The sequence below is a fragment of the Scyliorhinus torazame genome, chromosome 19, assembly GCF_047496885.1.
Source record: "Scyliorhinus torazame isolate Kashiwa2021f chromosome 19, sScyTor2.1, whole genome shotgun sequence".
In the NCBI taxonomy this organism is placed as follows: Eukaryota; Metazoa; Chordata; class Chondrichthyes; order Carcharhiniformes; family Scyliorhinidae; genus Scyliorhinus; species Scyliorhinus torazame.
In genome coordinates this window covers 13,569,118-13,592,416 of record NC_092725.1, presented here as the reverse complement: position 1 = coordinate 13,592,416, position 23,299 = coordinate 13,569,118, and the positions used below count along the sequence as shown (strand labels likewise).

Here is a 23,299-nt window from a genome sequence, read left to right as displayed (position 1 = left end):
TTACCTCCGGAGATCAGAGGCTGAATGCCCTTGATTGCTGAAGTGTTCCCCGACTGGAAGGGAACATTCCTGCCTGGTGATTGTTGCGCGATGTCCGTTCATTCGTTGTCGCAGCGTCTGCATGGTCTCGCCAATGTACCACGCTTCGGGACATCCTTTCCTGCAGCGTATGAGGTAGACAACGTTGGCCGAGTCGCGCGAGTTTCGTGTTTTTGAGGATAGCAATAGTTATCGAATTGCTCGATTTTCTTTACGTGCCTCTTCTAGTCTTCCTCCGAAGCGAATTGAAAGGTATTGTACAAAAGAATTGCTTGGGGACCGGCTAATCTCATTAGGAGTGTTATTTTTCTCACATCCGAAGCTTCTTGGAGACCAAGAGACTGCAGGTAAAAAGTGACTGCTGCTTAAAGCACGGAAGTTCGCATCTACATTACCAGTCGTGGGCAGTTGGCTGACAGTCTTCAATGCTTCCATCTCGCTTCGACGATCCTGGCAGTATTTCGTTTTACAGCCGATTTTCTCCAAGTCTGCGATTGTTCTCGTGCATCTTCTCGCCGTACCTAACTTCCCCTAACTGTTCACGTTCGACACCCACTCCTAGGTACCATGTAATGTTCTCCGATGTTAACAAAGAACATTCAACTTTGTTCCACAACAAAACTATTTATTACTAACGCTACTCTAAATGATTACTATCATGGTGAAGATTAACACAGTTGGAAATAATGGTCTAACACTAACTTACACTCAGGTAGTACAGAGTTACTCTAATATGCCACTGCTATCAACTCCTCACTAACACCTTGTTCTGGAATACATGGGGCGTCTGGGTTACGTCCCTGCGTACTGACGCCACCTGGTGGTCAGATGCTGGAACTACAACAGTAAAAAAAATAACTTATAATACACATACAGGTGATGATGATCTATTCATATTATATACAGATGATAGTCTACCTGCCATCGCAGTGGCATAGTGGAATTGTCACAGGGCTAGTAAAACCAGAAACTAAGAAAAATGCTCTGGGGACCTAGGTTCAAGTCCCGCTACTGCAGGTGGTGATATTTCAATTCAATAAAAATCTGATATTAAAATGATGACATTGTCGATTGTCGTAAAAACCCATCTGGTTCACCAATGTCCTTCAGCGAAGGAAATCTGCCTGGTCTGGCCTACATGTGACTCCAGACCCATGGCAATGTGGTTAACTCTTAGCTCTGCCTGTTCCTTGCTGTTTATGCAGTTTGACACAAGTAGTCCTGTGTTGTAGCTTCACCAGGTCGACACCTCATTTTTGGGCCTTCCTGGGGTTGCCCCCGGCACGCTCTCCTGCACTCTTCACTGAACCAGGGTTGATCCCCTGGCTTGGCGGTAATGGTAGAGTGGGGGGGGGGGGGGGGGATAGGCCGGGCCATGAGGTTACAGGTTGTGGTTGAACACAATTCTGCTGCCGATGGCCCACAGCGCCTCCTGGCTGCCCAGTCTGGAGTTGCGAGATGTGTTCGAAGTCTATCCCATTTAGCACGGTGTTAGTGCCACACGCCACGAGGGAGGGTGCCCTCATTGTGAAGAAGGGACTTTGTCTCCACAGGGACGGTGCGGTGGCCAGCTCGGTCTGTGGCGGTACGATGAGCCACTCCTAGTGATGTACATTGAAGCCCCCCAGCCAGAGGATATTCTGCACCCTTGCCACCCTCAGTGCTTCCTCTGAGTGGTGTTCAACATGGGGGCATACTGATTCACCAGCTGATGGTGGCTGGTACGTGGTAATCAGGAGGTTTTCTTGCCCATGTTTAACCCGAAGCCCTGAGACTTCATGGGGCCCAGAGGCGATGTTGAGGTCTCCCAGGGCAACTTCCTCCCCGACTGTATACCACTGTGCCAGCTCTGCTGGGTCTGTCCTGTCCGTGAGACACGACATACCCAGGAATGGTGATAGTGGCCTGGGGCAATGTCCGTAAGGTATGATTCTGTGAGTGCGACTATGTCAGGCTATTGCTTAACTAATCTGTGAGACAGCTCCCCCAACTTTGGCACAAGCCCCCAGAGTGGTTAGCACGGTGGTCAGCACTGTTGCTTCACAGCTCCAGGGTCCCGGGTTCGATTCCCGGCTCGGGTCACTGTCTGTGCGGAGTCTGCACGTCCTCCCCGTGTGTGCGTGGGTTTCCTCCGGGTGCTCCGGTTTCCTCCCACAGTCCAAAGATGTGCGGGTTAGGTGGATTGGCCACGCTAAATTGCCCCTTAGGTGTCCAAAAAAAGGTTAGGTGGGGTTACTGGGTTACGGGGATAGGGTGGAGGTGTGGGCTTAAGTAGGGTGCTTTTTCCAAGGGCCGGTGCAGACTCGAAGGGCCGAATGGCCTCCTTCTGCACTGTAAATTCTATGATAACTATGTTGGTAAGGAGGACTTTGCAGGGTCGACAGTTGTCTTTTCCCGTGCCCGTGAGAGAGGAGTGTGCAACGAGACCTGGGTGTACTCGTACACCAGTCGCTGAAGGTAAGCGTGCAGGTACTGCAGGCGGTCAAGAAGGCTAATGGTATGTTGGCCTTCATCGCGAGAGGATTCGAGTGCCGGAGCAGGGATGTCTTGCTGCAATTGTACAGGGTCTTGGTGAGGCCACACCTGGAGTATTGTGGGCAGTTTTGGTCTCCTGATCTGAGGAAGGATGTTCTTGCTCTCGAGGGAGTGTAGCGAAAGTTTACCAGGCTGATTCCTGGGATGGCGGGACTGGCGTATGAGGAAAGATTGAATCAGTTAGGATTGTATTCGCTGGAGTTCAGAGGAATGGGTGGGAGAGAACCTCATAGAAACCTATAACATTCTGACAGGACTGGACAAGGTCGATGCAGGAAGGATGAACAAAGAACAAAGAAAATTACAGCACAGGAACAGGCCCTTCGGCCCTCCCAGCCTGCGCCGATCCAGAACCTTTATCTAAACCTGTCGCCTATTTTCCAAGGATCTACTTCCCTCTGTTCCCTGTCCGTTCATATATCTGTCTAGATGCATCTTAAGTGATGCTATCGTGCCCGCCTCTACCACCTCCGCTGGCAAAGCGTTCCAGGCACCCACCACCCTCTGCGTAAAAAACTTTCCACGCACATCTCCCTTAAACTTTCCCCCTTTCACCTTGAAATCGTGACCCCTTGTAATTGACACCCCCACTCTTGGAAAACGCTTGTTGCTATCCACCCTGTCCATACCTCTCATAATTTTGTAGACCTCAATCAGGTCCCCCCTCAACCTCCGTCTTTCCAACGAAAACAATCCTAATCTACTCTCATAGCTAGCACCCTCCATACCAGGCAACATCCTGGTGAACCTCCTCTGCACCCTCTCTAAAGCATCCACATCCTTCTGGTAATGTGGCGACCAGAACTGCACGCAGTATTCCAAATGTGGCCTAACCAAAGTCCTATACAACTGTAACATGACCTGCCGACTCTTGTACTCAATACCCTGTCCGATGAAGGCAAGCGTGCTGTATGCCTTCTTGACCACTCTATCCACCTGCGTTGCCACCTTCAGGGTACAATGGACCTGAACTCCCAGATCTCTCTGTACATCAATTTTCCCCAGGAATCTTCCATTGACCGTATAGTCGGCTCTTGAATTAGATCTTCCAAAATGCATCACCTCGCATTTGCCTGGATTGAACTCCATCTGCCATTTCTCTGCCCAACTCTCCAATCTATCTATATTTTGCTGTATTCTCTGACGGTCCTCCTCGCTATCTGCAACTCCACCAATCTTCGTATCATCTGCAAACTTGCTAATCAGACCACCTATACCTTCGTCCAGATCATTTATGTAAATCACCGCCCAGATCATTTATGTGTATCACATGTTCCCAATGGTGCGTGTGTCCAGAACCAGGAGTCCACAGTCTGAGGATACAGGGTAGACCATTTAGGACAGAGATGAGGAGAAATGTCTTCACCCAGAGAGAGGTCGGTTGTGGAATTCGTTACCACAGGAAGTGATTGAGGCCACATTGTTCCGCTGACAGTGTACCACCATCCGGAGGTATCCTGGCGGAGTGGGGTGGCTACAATGGGAACTCCCATTGGCCAGGGGGGGGGGGAATTGGAGAACCCTGCTGCCAGTAATGGCATGCCACCGAGGAACACTCAGCTTGGGGGGGGGGGGGGCAGAGAATTCACCCCAATGTCTCCAATGGATGACTCCACAGGGAATCCTCTTCCTTTAAACAAGAGCCCAAACTTTTACGGCGCTTTAATTACACCTCCGGCTCCTAAAAAGACGAACAGTCTTGCAAACCAGTCATTTGGGGGAAAAAAACGTGACTTCAGCAGTCAAACACACTTACCCTGGCTTTTAACCCTCACTGCACCAAATACCTGCATTACAGGATGTCGTCACAGCACATAGCAATGGCAGCCAGAAGGAGCGCAAGCCACCTCTGTAATGTAAAGAACTTTGGAGAGACTGTTGACATGAGGGTCAGCGTGGCCAGTTAGGGGGAAAGCATTTTGCTGATGTAGGGGGGTCAAATGGGCAGGAAAGTGGCGGTTGGAATTTAACCCTGGAAAGTGTGAGGTGGGACACTTTGGAAGGAGCAATGTGACGAGGAAGTATCCAATGAATGGCCTGACACCAGGAAGCTCCGAGGGTCAAAGGGACCTTGGCCTGTTTGTCTATAGATCTCTGAATGTAGAAGAGCAGGTTAATAGGAGGTGAAAATGACATATGGGACACTTGTCTTTATCAATCAGGGCATAGATTACAACAGCAGGGAGGTCATGTTGGAGATGTATAGAACGTTGGTGAGGTCACAGCTGGAGCACTGTGTGTTATTCTGGTCACCACATTATAGGAAGGATGTGATTGTACTGGAGGGGGTACAGAGATTCACCAGGATGTTGCCTGGGATGGGAGCGTTGAGGTATGAAGAGAGGCTGGATAGGCTTGGGTTGTTTACGCTGGAGCAGAGGGCCGACCTGATCGAGGTGCACAGGATTATGGAATCATAGAATTTACAGTGCAGAAGGAGGCCATTCGGCCCACCGAGTCTGCACCGGCTCTTGGAAAGAGCTCCCTACCCAAGCCCACACCACCCCATCCCCATAACCCAGTCGCCCCACTCAACCAACACTAAGGGCAACTTTGGACACTAAGGGCAATTTAGCGCGGCCAATCCACCCAACCTGCGCATCTTTGGACTGCAGGGGGGGGGGGGGACCGGAGCACCCGGAGGAAACCCACGCACACACGGGGAGAACGTGCAGACTCCACACAGACAGTGACCCAAGCCGGGAATCGAACCTGGGACCCTGGAGCTGTGAAGCAATTGTGCTAACCACTGTGCCACCGTGCTGCCCAATTTTATGAGGGACGTGGACAGGGAGGCTAGGGAGCAGACGTTCCCCTTAGTTGAAGGGTCGGTGACGAGGGGGACACAAGTTCAAGGTCAGGGGCAGGAGGTTTAGGAGGGATTCTAGGGAAAAACCTTTTTTCCCCAGAGGGTGGTGAGGGTCTGGAACGCACTGCCTGGGAGGGGGGGGGGGGTAGAGGTGGGTTGCCTCACATCCTTTAGAAAGTACCTGGGTGAGCACGCGGCACGTCACAACATTCAAGGCTCCGGGCCTAGGGATGGCAAATGGGGTTAGGTTCGGAGGTCAGGTGTTTTCCCTGTGCTGGTGCAGAGTCGATGGACTGAATGGCCTCTTCTGCACTGTATTACTCTGCGATTCTGCGATTCTATAATGTAACTCCACCATTTAAACAGGGGAGGAGAGGGCAATTAGGGATTCATAGACCAGTCAGCTGACGTCAGGAGTGGGGAAATGCATTATCAAAGACTTAATAGCCGAGCACTTGGAAAACAATTGCAGGGTCGGACAGAGTGTGGGTTTATGAAGAGGAAATCATGTTTGACAAATCTACTGGAATTCTTCGAGCATGTAACGAGTAGAGTAGATGAGGGGGAGCCAGTGGATGTGATATATTTAGACTTTCAGAAGGATTTTGACAAAGTCCCACATAAGAGATTAGTGTGTACGATTAAAGCGCATGGGATTGCGGGGGGGGGGGGGGGTGGTGGCAGTGTATCAAGATGGATAGAAAACAGGTTGGCAGACAGCAAACAAAGAGTAAGAATTAACGGGTCTTTTTCCATACTAGACAGTGACGAGTGGGGTACCGCAGGGATCGGTGCTGGGACCCCAGCTATTCGCAATATTGATCAATGATTTGGATGAGGGATCCAAGTATCATATCTCCAAATTTGCCGATGACACCAAGTTGGGTGGGAGGGTGAGCTGTGAGGAGGATGCAGTGTGATTTGGACAAGTTGGGCGAGTGGGCAAATGAATGGCCGATGCAGTTTAATGTGGATAAATGTGAAGTTATCCACTTTGGAAGCAAAAACAGGAAGGCAGATAATTATCTGGGGATCAAAAAGTGGGGAGACCTGGGTATCCTCGTACACCAGTCACTGAAAGTAAGCGTGCAGGTACAGCAGGCGGTAAAGAAGGCTAATGGTATCTCGGCCTTCATAGCGAGAGGGTTCGAGTACAGGAGCAGGGATGTCTTGCTGCAATTGTACAGGGTCTTGGTGAGGCCACACCTGGAGTATGGTGGGCAGTTTTGGTCTCCTTCTCTGAGGAAGGATGTTCTTGCTATGGAGAGAGTGCAGCGAAGGTTCACCAGGCTGATTCCTGGGATGGCGGGACTGACGTATGAGGAGAGATTGAATGGGATAGGGATTGTGTACGCTGGGGCTCAGAAGAATAGGGTGGGTCGATGTCATAGAAACCGATAAAATTCTAACAGGATTGGACAGGGTAGATGCAGGAAGGATGTTCCCGATGGTGGGGGTGTCCGGAACCAGGGGTCACGCTGTTGGCACTTCAGTAATGGGTCCTTCCCGATATTCTCTGGGGCCTCCGGGTGGCTCCGCCTCCACCTGGAGGAATAGCCTACGGCCGGTTTGACTTGTAGTTTCAAAAATCGGGAAGCAGGCGCTGGAGTGGCTGACAGAGAGAGAGAGAGAGATGGGGTGCGGAAGGAGCCCAACGTCGCCATGGTTTGCTGACGAGGCACCGGTGGCGCACATTAACGGTTACTGAACCACTCTGGGTGCAACGCCAATTCTGCGGCTGTAGAAGACCAGCGATTCAGTGTCTGTTCTGGTGGTGATATCTCACCTGTAGTCAGTGTCTATTTTATTGGTGATATCTCACCTGTAGCCAGTGTCTATTTTATTGGTGATATCTCACCTGTAGTCAGTGCCTGTTCTATTGATGATATCTCACCTGTAGTCAGTGTCTGTTCTGATGGTGATATTTCACCTGTAGTCAGTGTCTGTTCTGATGGTGATATCTCACCTGTAGTCAGTGCCTGTTCTATTGATGATATCTCATCTGTAGTCAGTGTCTGTTCTGATGGTGATTTCTCACCTGTAGTCAGTGTCTGTTCTATTGATGATATCTCACCTGTAGCCAGTGTCTATTTTATTGGTGATATCTCACCTGTAGTCAGTGCCTGTTCTATTGATGATATCTCACCTGTAGTCAGTGTCTGTTCTGATGGTGATATTTCACCTGTAGTCAGTGTCTGTTCTGATGGTGATATCTCACCTGTAGTCAGTGTCTATTTTATTGGTGATATCTCACCTGTAGTCAGTGTCTGTTCTGATGGTGATATCTCACCTGTAGTCAGTGTCTATTTTATTGGTGATATCTCACCTGAAGTCAGTGTCTGTTCTATTGATGATATCTCACCTGTAGCCAGTGTCTGTTCTATTGATGATATCTCACCTGTAGTCAGTATCGGTTCTGATGGTGATATCTCACCTGTAGTCAGTGTCTGTTCTATTGCTGAGATCTCACCTGGAGACAGTGTCTATTTTACTGGTGATATCTCACCTGTAGTCAGTGTCTGTTCTATTGATGATATCTCACCTGTAGCCAGTGTCTGTTCTATTGATGATATCTCACCTGTAGTCAGTATCGGTTCTGATGGTGATATCTCACCTGTAGTCAGTGTCTGTTCTGATGGTGATATCTCACCTGTAGTCAGTGTCTGTTCTGATGGTGATATCTCACCTGTAGTCAGTGTCTGTTCAATTGGTGATTTCTCACCTGTAGTCAGTATCGGTTCTGATGGTGATATCTCACTTGTAGTTAGTGTCTGTTCTGATGGTGATATCTCACCTGTAATCAGTGTCTGTTCTGATGGTGATATCTCACCTGTAGTCAGTGTCTGTTCTGGTGGTGATTTCTCACCTGTAGCCAGTGTCTGTTCTGATGGTGATATCTCACCTGTAGTCAGTGTCTGTTCTATTGATGATATCTCACCTGTAGTCAGTGTCTGTTCTATTGATGATATCTCATCTGTAGCCAGTGTCTGTTCTGATGGTGATATCTCACCTGTAGTCAGTGTCTGTTCTGATGGTGATATCTCACCTGTAGTCAGTGTCTGTTCTGATGGTGATTTCTCACCTGTAGCCAGTGTCTGTTCTGGTGGTGATTTCTCACCTGTAGCCAGTGTCTGTTCTATTGATGATATCTCATCTGGAGCCAGTGTCTATTCTATTGGTGATTTCTCACCTGTAGTCAGTATCGGTTCTGATGGTGATATCTCACCTGTAGTCAGTGTCTGTTCTGATGGTGATATCTCACCTGTAGTCAGTGTCTGTTCTGATGGTGATATCTCACCTGTAGTCAGTGTCGGTTCTGGTGGTGATTTCTCACCTGTAGCCAGTGTCTGTTCTGATGGTGATATCTCACCTGTAGTCAGTGTCTGTTCTATTGATGATATCTCACCTGTAGTTAGTGTCTGTTCTATTGATGATATCTCATCTGTAGCCAGTGTCTGTTCTGATGGTGATATCTCACCTGTAGTCAGTGTCTGTTCTGATGGTGATATCTCACCTGTAGTCAGTGTCTGTTCTGATGGTGATATCTCACCTGTAGTCAGTGTCTGTTCTGGTGGTGATTTCTCACCTGTAGCCAGTGTCTGTTCTATTGATGATATCTCATCTGTAGCCAGTGCCTATTCTATTGGTGATTTCTCACCTGTAGTCAGTGTCTGTTCTGGTGGTAATATCTCTCCTGTAGTCAGTGTCGGTTCTGATGGTGATATCTCACCTGTAGTCAGTGTCTGTTCTGATGGTGATATCTCACCTGTAGTCAGTGTCTGTTCTGATGGTGATATCTCACCTGTAGTCAGTGTCTGTTCTGGTGGTGATTTCTCACCTGTAGCCAGTGTCTGTTCTGATGGTGATATCTCACCGGTAGTCAGTGTCTGTTCTATTGATGATATCTCACCTGTAGTCAGTGTCTGTTCTATTGATGATATCTCACCTGTAGTCAGTGTCTGTTCTGATGGTGATATCTCATCTGTCGTCAGTGTCTGTTCTGATGATGATATCTCACCTGTAGTCAGTGTCTGTTCTGGTGGTGATTTCTCACCTGTAGCCAGTGTCTGTTCTGATGGTGATATCTCACCTGTAGTCAGTGTCTGTTCTATTGATGATATCTCACCTGTAGCCAGTGTCTGTTCTATTGATGATATCTCACCTGTAGTCAGTATCGGTTCTGATGGTGATATCTCACCTGTAGTCAGTGTCTGTTCTGATGGTGATATCTCACCTGTAGTCAGTGTCTGTTCTGATGGTGATATCTCACCTGTAGTCAGTGTCTGTTCTATTGGTGATTTCTCACCTGTAGTCAGTATCGGTTCTGATGGTGATATCTCACTTGTAGTTAGTGTCTGTTCTGATGGTGATATCTCACCTGTAATCAGTGTCTGTTCTGATGGTGATATCTCACCTGTAGTCAGTGTCTGTTCTGGTGGTGATTTCTCACCTGTAGCCAGTGTCTGTTCTGATGGTGATATCTCACCTGTAGTCAGTGTCTGTTCTATTGATGATATCTCACCTGTAGTCAGTGTCTGTTCTATTGATGATATCTCATCTGTAGCCAGTGTCTGTTCTGATGGTGATATCTCACCTGTAGTCAGTGTCTGTTCTGATGGTGATATCTCACCTGTAGTCAGTGTCTGTTCTGATGGTGATTTCTCACCTGTAGCCAGTGTCTGTTCTGGTGGTGATTTCTCACCTGTAGCCAGTGTCTGTTCTATTGATGATATCTCATCTGGAGCCAGTGTCTATTCTATTGGTGATTTCTCACCTGTAGTCAGTATCGGTTCTGATGGTGATATCTCACCTGTATTCAGTGTCTGTTCTGATGGTGATATCTCACCTGTAGTCAGTGTCTGTTCTGATGGTGATATCTCACCTGTAGTCAGTGTCTGTTCTGGTGGTGATTTCTCACCTGTAGCCAGTGTCTGTTCTGATGGTGATATCTCACCTGTAGTCAGTGTCTGTTCTATTGATGATATCTCACCTGTAGTTAGTGTCTGTTCTATTGATGATATCTCATCTGTAGCCAGTGTCTGTTCTGATGGTGATATCTCACCTGTAGTAAGTGTCTGTTCTGATGGTGATATCTCACCTGTAGTCAGTGTCTGTTCTGATGGTGATATCTCACCTGTAGTCAGTGTCTGTTCTGGTGGTGATTTCTCACCTGTAGCCAGTGTCTGTTCTATTGATGATATCTCATCTGTAGCCAGTGTCTGTTCTGGTGGTGATTTCTCACCTGTAGCCAGTGTCTGTTCTGATGGTGATATCTCACCGGTAGTCAGTGTCTGTTCTATTGATGATATCTCACCTGTAGTCAGTGTCTGTTCTATTGATGATATCTCACCTGTAGTCAGTGTCTGTTCTGATGGTGATATCTCATCTGTCGTCAGTGTCTGTTCTGATGATGATATCTCACCTGTAGTCAGTGTCTGTTCTGGTGGTGATTTCTCACCTGTAGCCAGTGTCTGTTCTGATGGTGATATCTCACCTGTAGTCAGTGTCTGTTCTATTGATGATATCTCACCTGTAGCCAGTGTCTGTTCTATTGATGATATCTCACCTGTAGTCAGTATCGGTTCTGATGGTGATATCTCACCTGCAGTCAGTGTCTGTTCTGATGGTGATATCTCACCTTTAGTCAGTGTCTGTTCTGATGGTGATATCTCACCTGTAGTCAGTGTCTGTTCTATTGGTGATTTCTCACCTGTAGTCAGTATCGGTTCTGATGGTGATATCTCACCTGTAGTCAGTGTCTGTTCCAATGGTGATATCTCACCTGTAGTCAGTGTCTGTTCTGATGGTGATATCTCACCTGTAGTCAGTGTCTGTTCTGGTGGTGATTTCTCACCTGTAGCCAGTGTCTGTTCTGATGGTGATATCTCACCTGTAGTCAGTGTCTGTTCTGATGGTGATATCTCACCTGTAGTAAGTGTCTGTTCTGATGGTGATATCTCACCTGTAGTCAGTGTCTGTTCTGGTGGTGATTTCTCACCTGTAGCCAGTGTCTGTTCTATTGATGATATCTCATCTGTAGCCAGTGTCTATTCTCTTGGTGATTTCTCACCTGTAGTCAGTGTCTGTTCTATTGATGATATCTCATCTGTATCCAGTGTCTATTCTATTGGTGATTTCTCACCTGTAGTCAGTGTCTGTTCTGGTGGTAATATCTCACCTGTAGTCAGTGTCTGTTCTGAAGGTGATATCTCACCTGTAGTCAGTGTCTGTTCTATTGGTGATTTCTCACCTGTAGTCAGTGTCTGTTCTGATGGTGATATCTCACCTGTAGTCAGTGTCTGTTCTGGTGGTGATTTCTCACCTGTAGCCAGTGTCTGTTCTGATGGTGATATCTCACCTGTAGTCAGTGTCTGTTTATTGGTGATTTCTCACCTGTAGTCAGTATCGGTTCTGATGGTGATATCTCACCTGTAGTCAGTATCTGTTCTATTGGTGATATCTCATCTGTAGTCAGTGTCTGTTCTATTGATGATATCTCATCTGTATCCAGTGTCTATTCTATTGGTGATTTCTCACCTGTAGTCAGTGTCTGGTCTGGTGGTAATATCTCACCTGTAGTCAGTGTCTGTTCTGAAGGTGATATCTCACCTGTAGTCAGTGTCTGTTCTATTGGTGATTTCTCACCTGTAGTCAGTATCGGTTCTGATGGTGATATCTCACCTGTAGTCAGTGTCTGTTCTGATGGTGATATCTCACCTGTAGTCAGTGTCTGTTCTGATGGTGATATCTCACCTGTAGTCAGTGTCTGTTCTGGTGGTGATTTCTCACCTGTAGCCAGTGTCTGTTCTGATGGTGATATCTCACCTGTAGTCAGTGTCTGTTCTATTGATGATATCTCACCTGTAGTCAGTGTCTGTTCTATTGATGATATCTCATCTGTAGCAAGTGTCTGTTCTGATGGTGATATCTCACCTGTAGTCAGTGTCTGTTCTGATGGTGATATCTCACCTGTAGTAAGTGTCTGTTCTGATGGTGATATCTCACCTGTAGTCAGTGTCTGTTCTGGTGGTGATTTCTCACCTGTAGCCAGTGTCTGTTCTTTTGATGATATCTCATCTGTAGCCAGTGTCTATTCTATTGGTGATTTCTCACCTGTAGTCAGTGTCTGTTCTGGTGGTAATATCTCACCTGTAGTCAGTGTCGGTTCTGATGGTGATATCTCACCTGTAGTCAGTGTCTGTTCTGATGGTGATATCTCACCTGTAGTCAGTGTCTATTTTATTGGTGATATCTCACCTGTAGTCAGTGTCTGTTCTGATGGTGATATCTCACCTGTAGTCAGTGTCTATTTTATTGGTGATATCTCACCTGTAGTCAGTGTCTGTTCTATTGATGATATCTCACCTGTAGCCAGTGTCTGTTCTATTGATGATATCTCACCTGTAGTCAGTATCGGTTCTGATGGTGATATCTCACCTGTAGTCAGTGTCTGTTCTATTGCTGAGATCTCACCTGGAGACAGTGTCTATTTTACTGGTGATATCTCACCTGTAGTCAGTGTCTGTTCTGATGGTGATATCTCACCTGTAGTCAGTGTCTGTTCTGATGGTGATATCTCACCTGTAGTCAGTGTCTGTTCTGGTGGTGATTTCTCACCTGTAGCCAGTGTCTGTTCTGATGGTGATATCTCACCTGTAGTCAGTGTCTGTTCTATTGATGATATCTCACCTGTAGTCAGTGTCTGTTCTATTGATGATATCTCATCTGTAGCCAGTGTCTATTCTATTGGTGATTTCTCACCTGTAGTCAGTGTCTGTTCTGGTGGTAATATCTCACCTGCAGTCAGTGTAGGTTCTGATGGTGATATCTCACCTGTAGTCAGTGTCTGTTCTGATGGTGATATCTCACCTGCAGTCAGTGTCTGTTCTGATGGTGATATCTCACCTGTAGTCAGTGTCTGTTTATTGTTGATTTCTCACCTGTAGTCAGTATTGGTTCTGATGGTGATATCTCACCTGCAGTCAGTATCTGTTCTATTGGTGATACCTCACCTGTAGTCAGTGTCTGTTCTATTGATGATATCTCATCTGTAGCCAGTGTCTATTCTATTGGTGATTTCTCACCTGTAGTCAGTGTCTGTTCTGGTGGTAATATCTCACCTGCAGTCAGTGTCGGTTCTGATGGTGATATCTCACCTGTAGTCAGTGTCTGTTCTGATGGTGATATCTCACCTGTAGTCAGTGTCTGTTCTGATGGTGATATCTCACCTGTAGTCAGTGTCTGTTCTGTTGGAGATATCTCACCTGTAGTTAGTGCCTGTTCTCATGGTGATATCTCACCTGTAGTCAGTGTCTGTTCTATTGGTGATTTCTCACCTGTAGCCAGTGTCTGTTCTGATGGTGATATCTCACCTGTAGTCAGTGTCTGTTCTATTGATGATATCTCACCTGTAGCCAGTGTCTGTTCTATTGGTGATATCTCACCTGTAGTCAGTGTCTGTTCTATTGGTGATATCTCACCTGTAGTCAGTGTCTGTTCTATTGGTGATATCTCACCTGTAGTCAGTGTCTGTTCTGGTGGTGATATCTCACCTGTAGTCAGTGTCTGTTCTATTGGTGATATCTCACCTGTAGTCAGTATCGGTTCTGATGGCGATATCTCACCTGTAGTCAGTATCTGTTCTATTGGTGATATCTCACCTGTAGTCAGTGTCTGTACTATTGGTGATATCTCACCTGTAGTCAGTGTCTGTTCTGGTGGTGATATCTCACCTGTAGCCAGTGTCTGTTCTGGTGATGATATCTCACCTGTAGTCAGTGCCTGTTCTATTGATGATATCTCATCTGTAGTCAGTGTCTGTTCTATAGGTGATATCTCACCTGTAGTCAGTGTCTGTTCTGGTGGTGATATCTCACCTGTAGCCAGTGTCTGTTCTGGTGATGATATCTCACCTGTAGTCAGTGTCTGTTCTATTGATGATATCTCATCTGTAGTCAGTGTCTGTTCTATTGGTGATATCTCACCTGTAGTCAGTGTCTGTTCTGATGGTGATATCTCAGCTGTAGTCAGTGTCTGTTCTATTGGTGATATCTCACCTGGAGTCAGTGTCGGTTCTGATGGTGATATCTCACCTGTAGTCAGTGTCTGTTCTGATGGTGATATCTCCCCTGTAGTCAGTGTCTGTTCAGGTGGTGATTCCTCACCTGTAGCCAGTGTCTGTTCTGATGGTGATATCTCACCTGTAGTCAGTGTCTGTTCTGTTGATGATATGTCACCTGTAGTCAGTGTCTGTTCTGGTGATGATATCTCACCTGTAGTCAGTGTCTGTTCTATTGATGATATCTCACCTGTAGTCAGTGTCTGTTCTGGTGATGATATCTCACCTGTAGTCAGTGTCTGTTCTATTGATGAAATCTCACCTGTAGTCAGTTTCTGTTCTCTCGGTGATATCTGACCTGTAGTCCGTGTCTGTTCTATTGATGATATCTCACCTGTAGTCAGTGTCTGTTCTATTGATGATATCTCACCTGTAGCCAGTGTCTGTTCTGATGGTGATATCTCACCTGTAGTCAGTGTCTGTTTATTGGTGATTTCTCACCTGTAGTCAGTATCGGTTCTGATGGTGATATCTCACCTGTAGTCAGTATCTGTTCTATTGGTGATATCTCGCCTGTAGTCAGTGTCTGTTCTATTGGTGATTTCTCACATGTAGTCGATGTCGGTTCTGATGGTGATATCTCACCTGTAGTCAGTGTCTGTACTATTGATGATATCTCACCTGTAGTCAGTGTCTGTTCTATTGGTGATATCTCACCTGTAGTCAGTGTCTGTTCTGGTGATGATATCTCACCTGTAGTCCGTGTCTGTTCTACTGGTGATATCTCACCTGTAGACAATGTCTGTTCTGGTGATAACTCACCTGTAGTCAGTGTCTGTTCTGGTGGTGATATCTCACCTGTGGCCAGTGTCTGTTCTATTGATGATATCGCACCTGTTGTCAGTGTCTGTTCTATTGGAGATATCTCCCCTGTAGTCAGTGTCTGTTCTGGTGATGATATCTCACCTGTAGTCAGTGTCTGTTCTATTGGTGATATCTCACCTTAAGCCAGTGCCTGTTCTGGTGATGATATCTCACCTGTAGTCAGTGTCTGTTCTATTGGTGATATCTCACCTGTAGTCAGTATCGGTTCTGATGGCGAAATCTCACCTGTAGTCAGTATCTGTTCTATTGGTGATATCTCGCCTGTACTCAGTGTCTGTTTATTGGAGATTTCTCACCTGTAGTCAGTATCGGTTCTGATGGCGATATCTCACCTGTAGTCAGTATCTGTTCTATTGGTGATTTCTCACCTGTAGTCAGTGTCGGTTCTGATGGTGATATCTCACCTGTAGTCAGTGTCTGTTCTGGTGATGATATCTCACCTGTAGTCCGTGTCTGTTCTATTGGTGATATCTCACCTGTAGGCAGTGTCTGTTCTATTGGTGATATCTCACCTGTAGTCAGTGTCTGTTCTGGTGATGATATCTCACCTGTAGTCCGTGTCTGTTCTATTGGTGATATCTCACCTGTAGTCAATGTCTGTTCTGGTGATATCTCACCTGTAGTCAGTGTCTGTTTTGGTGGTGATATCTCACCTGTAGTCAGTGTCTGTTCTATTGATGATATCTCATCTGTAGTCAGTGTCTGTTCTATTGGTGATATCTCACCTGTAGTCAGTGTCTGTTCTGATGGTGATATCTCACCTGTAGTCAGTGTCTGTTCTATTGGTGATATCTCACCTGGAGTCAGTGTCGGTTCTGATGGTGATATCTCACCTGTAGTCAGTGTCTGTTCTGATGGTGATATCTCACCTGTAGTCAGTGTCTGTTCAGGTGGTGATTCCTCACCTGTAGCCAGTGTCTGTTCTGATGGTGATATCTCACCTGCAGTCAGTGTCTGTTCTGTTGATGATATCTCACCTGTAGTCAGTGTCTGTTCTGGTGATGATATCGCACCTGTAGTCAGTGTCTGTTCTATTGATGATATCTCACCTGTAGTCAGTGTCTGTTCTGGTGATGATATCTCACCTGTAGTCAGTGTCAGTTCTATTGATGAAATCTCACCTGTAGTCAGTGTCTATTCTATTGGTGATATCTCACCTGTAGTCAGTTTCTGTTCTCTCGGTGATATCTGACCTGTAGTCCGTGTCTGTTCTATTGATGATATCTCACCTGTAGTCAGTGTCTGTTCTATTGATGATATCTCACCTGTAGCCAGTGTCTGTTCTGATGGTGATATCTCACCTGTAGTCAGTGTCTGTTTATTGGTGATTTCTCACCTGTAGTCAGTATCGGTTCTGATGGTGATATCTCACCTGTAGTCAGTATCTGTTCTATTGGTGATATCTCGCCTGTAGTCAGTGTCTGTTCTATTTGTGATTTCTCACATGTAGTCGATGTCGGTTCTGATGGTGATATCTCACCTGTAGTCAGTGTCTGTTCTATTGATGATATCTCACCTGTAGTCAGTGTCTGTTCTATTGGTGATATCTCACCTGTAGTCAGTGTCTGTTCTGGTGATGATATCTCACCTGTAGTCCGTGTCTGTTCTATTGGTGATATCTCACCTGTAGTCAGTGTCTGTTCTGGTGATGATATCTCACCTGTAGTCTGTGTCTGTTCTACTGGTGATATCTCACCTGTAGACAATGTCTGTTCTGGGGATATCTCACCTGTAGTCAGTGTCTGTTCTGGTGGTGATATCTCACCTGTGGTCAGTGTCTGTTCTATTGATGATATCGCACCTGTAGTCAGTGTCTGTTCTATTGGAGATATCTCACCTGTAGTCAGTGTCTGTTCTGGTGATGATATCTCACCTGTAGTCAGTGTCTGTTCTATTGGTGATATCTCACCTGTAGTCAGTGTCTGTTCTGATGGTGATATCTCACCTGTAGTCAGTGTCTGTTCTATTGATGTTATCTCATCTGTAGCCAGTGTCTGTTCTGATGGTGATATCTCACCTGTAGTCAGTGTCTGTTTATTGGTGATTTCTCACCTGTAGTCAGTATCGGTTCTGATGGCGAAATCTCACCTGTAGTCAGTATCTGTTCTATTGGTGATATCTCGCCTGTAGTCAGTGTCTGTTCTATTGATGATATCTCACCTGTAGTCAGTGTCTGTTTATTGGTGATTTCTCACCTGTAGTCAGTATCGGTTCTGATGGCGATATCTCACCTGTAGTCAGTATCTGTTCTATTGGTGATTTCTCACCTGTAGTCAGTGTCTGTTCTGGTGATGATATCTCACCTGTAGTCCGTGTCTGTTCTATTGGTGATATCTCACCTGTAGGCAGTGTCTGTTCTATTGGTGATATCTCACCTGTAGTCAGTGTCTGTTCTGGTGATGATATCTCACCTGTAGTCCGTGTCTGTTCTATTGGTGATATCTCACCTGTAGTCAATGTCTGTTCTGGTGATATCTCACCTGTAGTCAGTGTCTGTTTTGGTGGTGATATCTCACCTGTAGTCAGTGTCTGTTCTGGTGATGATATCTCACCTGTAGTCAGTGTCTGTTCTGTTGATGATATCTCACCTGTAGTCAGTGTCTGTTCTGATGGTGATATCTCACCTGTAGTCAGTGTCTGTTCTATTGATGATATCTCATTTGTAGCCAGTGTCTATTCTATTGGTGATATCTCACCTGTAGTCAGTGTCTGTTCTGGTGGTGATATCTCACCTGTAGCCAGTGTCTGTTCTGGTGATGATATCTCACCTGTAGTCAGTGTCTGTTCTATTGGTGATATCTCACCTGTAGTCAGTGTCTGTTCTATTGGTGATATCTCACCTGTAGCCAGTGTCTGTTCTGATGGTGATATCTCACCTGTAGTCAGTGTCTGTTTATTGGTGATTTCTCACCTGTAGTCAGTATCGGTTCTGATGGTGATATCTCACCTGTAGTCAGTATCTGTTCTATTGGTGATATCTCGCCTGTAGTCAGTGTCTGTTCTATTGGTGATTTCTCACATGTAGTCGATGTCGGTTCTGATGGTGATATCTCACCTGTAGTCAGTGTCTGTTCTATTGATGATATCTCACCTGTAGTCAGTGTCTGTTCTATTGGTGATATCTCACCTGTAGTCAGTGTCTGTTCTGGTGATGATATCTCACCTGTAGTCCGTGTCTGTTCTATTGGTGATATCTCACCTGTAGTCAGTGTCTGTTCTGGTGATGATATCTCACCTGTAGTCCGTGTCTGTTCTACTGGTGATATCTCACCTGTAGACAATGTCTGTTCTGGTGATATCTCACCTGTAGTCAGTGTCTGTTCTGGTGGTGATATCTCACCTGTGGTCAGTGTCTGTTCTATTGATGATATCGCACCTGTAGTCAGTGTCTGTTCTATTGGAGATATCTCACCTGTAGTCAGTGTCTGTTCTGGTGATGATATCTCACCTGTAGTCAGTGTCTGTTCTATTGGTGATATCTCACCTGTAGCCAGTGCCTGTTCTGGTGATGATATCTCACCTGTAGTCAGTGTCTGTTCTATTGGTGATATCTCACCTGTAGTCAGTGTCTGTTCTGATGGTGATATCTCACCTGTAGTCAGTGTCTGTTCTATTGATGATATCTCATCTGTAGCCAGTGTCTGTTCTGATGGTGATATCTCACCTGTAGTCAGTGTCTGTTTATTGGTGATTTCTCACCTGTAGTCAGTATCGGTTCTGATGGCGAAATCTCACCTGTAGTCAGTATCTGTTCTATTGGTGATATCTCGCCTGTAGTCAGTGTCTGTTCTATTGATGATATCTCACCTGTAGTCAGTGTCTGTTTATTTGTGATTTCTCACCTGTAGTCAGTATCGGTTCTGATGGCGATATCTCACCTGTAGTCAGTATCTGTTCTATTGGTGATTTATCACCTGTAGTCAGTATCTGTTCTATTGGTGATTTCTCACCTGTAGTCAGTGTCTGTTCTATTGGTGATATCTCACCTGTAGGCAGTGTCTGTTCTATTGGTGATATCTCACCTGTAGTCAGTTTCTGTTCTGGTGATGATATCTCACCTGTAGTCCGTGTCTGTTCTATTGGTGATATCTCACCTGTAGTCAATGTCTGTTCTGGTGATATCTCACCTGTAGTCAGTGTCTGTTTTGGTGGTGATATCTCACCTGTAGTCAGTGTCTGTTCTGGTGATGATATCTCACCTGTAGTCAGTGTCTGTTCTGATGGTGATATCTCACCTGTAGTCAGTGTCTGTTCTGATGGTGATATCTCACCTGTAGTCAGTGTCTGTTCTGGTGATGATATCTCATTTGTAGCCAGTGTCTATTCTATTGGTGATATCTCACCTGTAGTCAGTGTCTGTTCTGGTGGTGATATCTCACCTGTAGCCAGTGTCTGTTCTGGTGATGATATCTCACCTGTAGTCAGTGTCTGTTCTATTGGTGATATCTCACCTGTAGTCAGTGTCTGTTCTATTGGTGATATCTCACCTGTAGTCAGTGTCGGTTCTGATGGTGATATCTCACCTGTAGTTAGTGTCTGTTCTGACGGTGATATCTCACCTGTAGTCAGTGTCTGTTCTATTGATGATATCTCACCTGTAGTCAGTGTCTGTTCTATTGATGATATCTCATCTGTAGCCAGTGTCTGTTCTGATGGTGATATCTCACCTGTAGTCAGTGTCTGTTCTGGTGATGATATCTCACCTGTAGTCCGTGTCTGTTCTATTGGTGATATCTCGACTGTAGTCAGTGTGTGTTTATTGGTGATTTCTCATCTGTAGTCAATATCGGTTCTGATGGTGATATCTCACCTGGAGTCAGTGTCTGTTCTATTGGTGATATCTCCCCTGTAGTCAGTGTCTGTTCTGATGGTGATATCTCACCTGTAGTCTGTATCGGTTCTGATGGTGATATCTCACCTGTAGTCAGTATCTGTTCTATTGGTGATATCTCACCTGTAGTCAGTGTCTGTTCTGATGGTGATATCTCACCTGTAGTCAGTGTCTGTTCTATTGGTGATTTCTCACATGTAGTCAGTGTCTGTTCTGATGGTGATATCTCACCTGGAGTCAGTGTCGGTTCTGATGGTGATATCTCACCTGTAGTCAGTGTCTGTTCTGGTGATGATATCTCACCTGTAGTCAGTGTCTGTTCTGGTGATGATATCTCACCTGTAGTCCGTATCTGTTCTATTGGTGATATCTCACCTGTAGTCAATGTCTGTTCTGGTGATATCTCACCTGTAGTCAGTGTCTGTTCTATTGGTGATATCTCACCTGTAGTCAATGTCTGTTCTGGTGATATCTCACCTGTAGTCAGTGTCTGTTCTGGTGGTGATATCTCACCTGTAGTCAGTGTCTGTTCTATTGATGATATCTCACCTGTAGTCAGTGTCTGTTCTATTGGTGATATCTCACCTGTAGTCAGCGTCTGTTCTATTGGTGATATCTCACCTGTAGTCAGTGTCTGTTCTGGTGGTGATATCTCACCTGTAGTCAGTGTCTGTTCTGATGGTGATATCTCACCTGTAGTCAGTGTCTGTTCTGGTGGTAATATCTCACCTGTAGTCAGTATCGGTTCTGATGGTGATATCTCACCTGTAGTCAGTGTCTGTTCTATTGGTGATATCTCACCTGTAGTCAGTGTCTGTTCTGGTGGTGATATCTCACCTGTAGTCAGTGTTTGTTCTGGTGATGATATCTCACCTGTAGCCAGTGTCTGTTCTGGTGATGATATCTCACCTGTAGTCAGTGTCTATTCTATTGGTGATATCTCACCTGTAGTCAGTGTCTGTTTTAGTCGTGATAACTCGCCTGTAGCCAGTGTCTGTTCTGGTGCTGATAGCTGACCTGTAGTCAGTGTCTGTTCTAGTGGTGATATCTTGCTTGTAGCCAGTGTCTGCTCAGGTGCTAATATCGCGCCTGTAGTCAGTGTCTGTCCTAGTGGTGATATCTTGCCTGTCGTCAGTGTTTACGACGGCGTCAACACCTAGCCTCAGGGTCAGAGTTTCCAGCCCCTTATCTTTGACTGTCCAGTCCCTACGTCTGAACATTCTTCACTTTGGCCTTAACCCAAATTGATCTTTGTTTTTGAGTTACCGTTACCCAAATCCCTTTCCAAATGGAGCTGCGCTGTGATCACTACTGCTGAGATGCTCCCCCAACCCCATTCATCTCCCCACCACCTGCCAGGCATGTTGCGTTCCAGTTAATTAATCCCCGAAACGCAGAACAAAGTGATGGACAAATATCTTGTGAGCGGAGTAACGTCTAAGAGCCAGACTACTTAACCCCTCTCTGTCTTTTGCAGGATTCAACTCACCGTCCTAAACGTGACGATGGTGCGACGCCCGCCGCCCAGCCCCCTCATGATCCCCTGAGGACCAATTCGCTCATCGAAAGTTACTATTACATCCGGAAGCAGATAGCGATCAGCGAGGAGTCAAAGGATGCCAGGACGGAGGAAGAATCGACCATCGGGTCCGACGACCTGGCCGTTCCTGGCCTCGAGGGGGTGCCGGACTTGGGCGCATCGCCGGAGCCCCTGAGCGGAGAAGATGCAGCTGGACACGTGGAGCCCGACAGGGAGATGCGTGATGCCCCTTCCGCCTTATCCAAGGGGGCGTCCATCCCGTCCTCGCTGCCCTCCCCACCTCACGGGCCCACTGCCACCATGTTGGATGCGGAGAAGCAGACGGCGGCAGCCACGGGGCGAGGAGCACAACTGGCCTCCCCGCATCTACCCAAACCTACCCAGTACGGCCCCGAGACAATGGCCCGTCCCCGTCCCAGCCCAGCCACTGATGAACACGCCACGCAAGCCGGGTGGCTCCCAGGCCCCGAACCACAGGGCACCTCAGCGCGCATGCCTGCGCCCGAAGACCTCAAGGAGCGCCGCCCCTTCCGGACCGAGGCAGACAAAGAAGCCGCGGGGAGATCCCACTCGGAGGACCCGCTCTCCTTGGACGGCCCGCGGGCGGCGGATGGGGGGGCTCCCGAAATCCTTGCCTGGTTGGCGGAACAGCCGAGACCGAGCGAGGGCCCCCCGCTGCGGGCCGCCGAGGCGGCGCCGCCGCGGCCCAGGCGCCTGACCATCGGCGCCCTGCCCGAGCTGCCCGCCCGCCAGGCCCCAGCCCTTGCCAACGCCGACGGGCCGGCGCCGCCGCGGTCCAGGGGCCGGCCGACCCCCGACGAGCCTCCGGCCCCGGAAGAATCAGGCCCGGCCTCGGCCCCCGGGCGGCCCCCCGACCCGGCGGAGGACCAGAGCGCGGCCTGGGAGCAGATCCTGACCATCTACAGCCAGGACGAGGCGGCGTCCCCCCCGGCGGCCCCCCCCCTGCCGGCTGAGGACGAGATGGCCGGGCCCTGGGGGCAGGTGAAGGCGATTGTGCCCCGCCCGGACGGCACCCCCTACGAGCAGCTGCCCAGTTCGGTGGAGGGGGAATTCCCTTGGAAGCCAGGCTCCGGCGGCGGCTGGGAGGAAGGATTCTTTGGGGGCGAGCTGAGCGCCCCGGCCTCGTCCGATGAGAAGTCGGCCTGGGGCGAGATCCTGACCATCTATACCCGGGAGGAAAAGTCCGCGGGTCAGGTGCCCATGGAGTCCTCGGCGGACGAACGCTCTGTCTGGGGTCGGGTGCTGACCGTGGACAACTGGGACGAGACCCCCCCATTCGGGCGGCCCCCTGGCTCATCCTCGGCGGAGGAGAAGAGCGCCTGGCGCGAGGGCCTATTGCTGGATGGCTGGGGAGGCTCTGCGATATTTGCAGGACTCCTGCCCCTGCCCCCCGAGAAGGAAGAGAAGGAGTGGGGGGACGTGGCGGCGGGGGGCGGCCTGACGCCTGGCGGTGCCCCCCCGGGTGCGAGGGCGCAGGAGCACGAGTACGAACCCGGCCCCTGGGATGCGCATCTTCTGTACGGTCCGCGCTCGGCCCCGGAGGACTGGGCCCGGCGCCGAGACGAGGAGAACCCCGCCTGG

At 47.7% G+C, this 23,299-nt stretch overlaps 2 long non-coding RNA genes across 2 annotated transcripts in view; one reads left to right on the top strand and one right to left on the bottom strand.

The window, feature by feature from the left end:
• LOC140395856 (uncharacterized) overlaps positions 1-22,410 on the top strand; it is a 52,300-nt gene extending 29,890 nt beyond the window's left edge. The window contains exon 3 of the long non-coding RNA XR_011936337.1: positions 21,635-22,410. This is a non-coding gene — a long non-coding RNA (uncharacterized lncRNA). The remainder of the gene's footprint in view (positions 1-21,634) is intronic.
• On the bottom strand, positions 14,027-15,195 carry LOC140395855 (uncharacterized). The gene is made up of 3 exons (XR_011936336.1): positions 15,123-15,195; positions 14,224-14,259; positions 14,027-14,115 (listed from the first exon to the last, which is right to left on the bottom strand). It is a non-coding gene; the product is annotated as an uncharacterized lncRNA (long non-coding RNA).
• Positions 22,411-23,299: the final 889 nt, after the last annotated feature.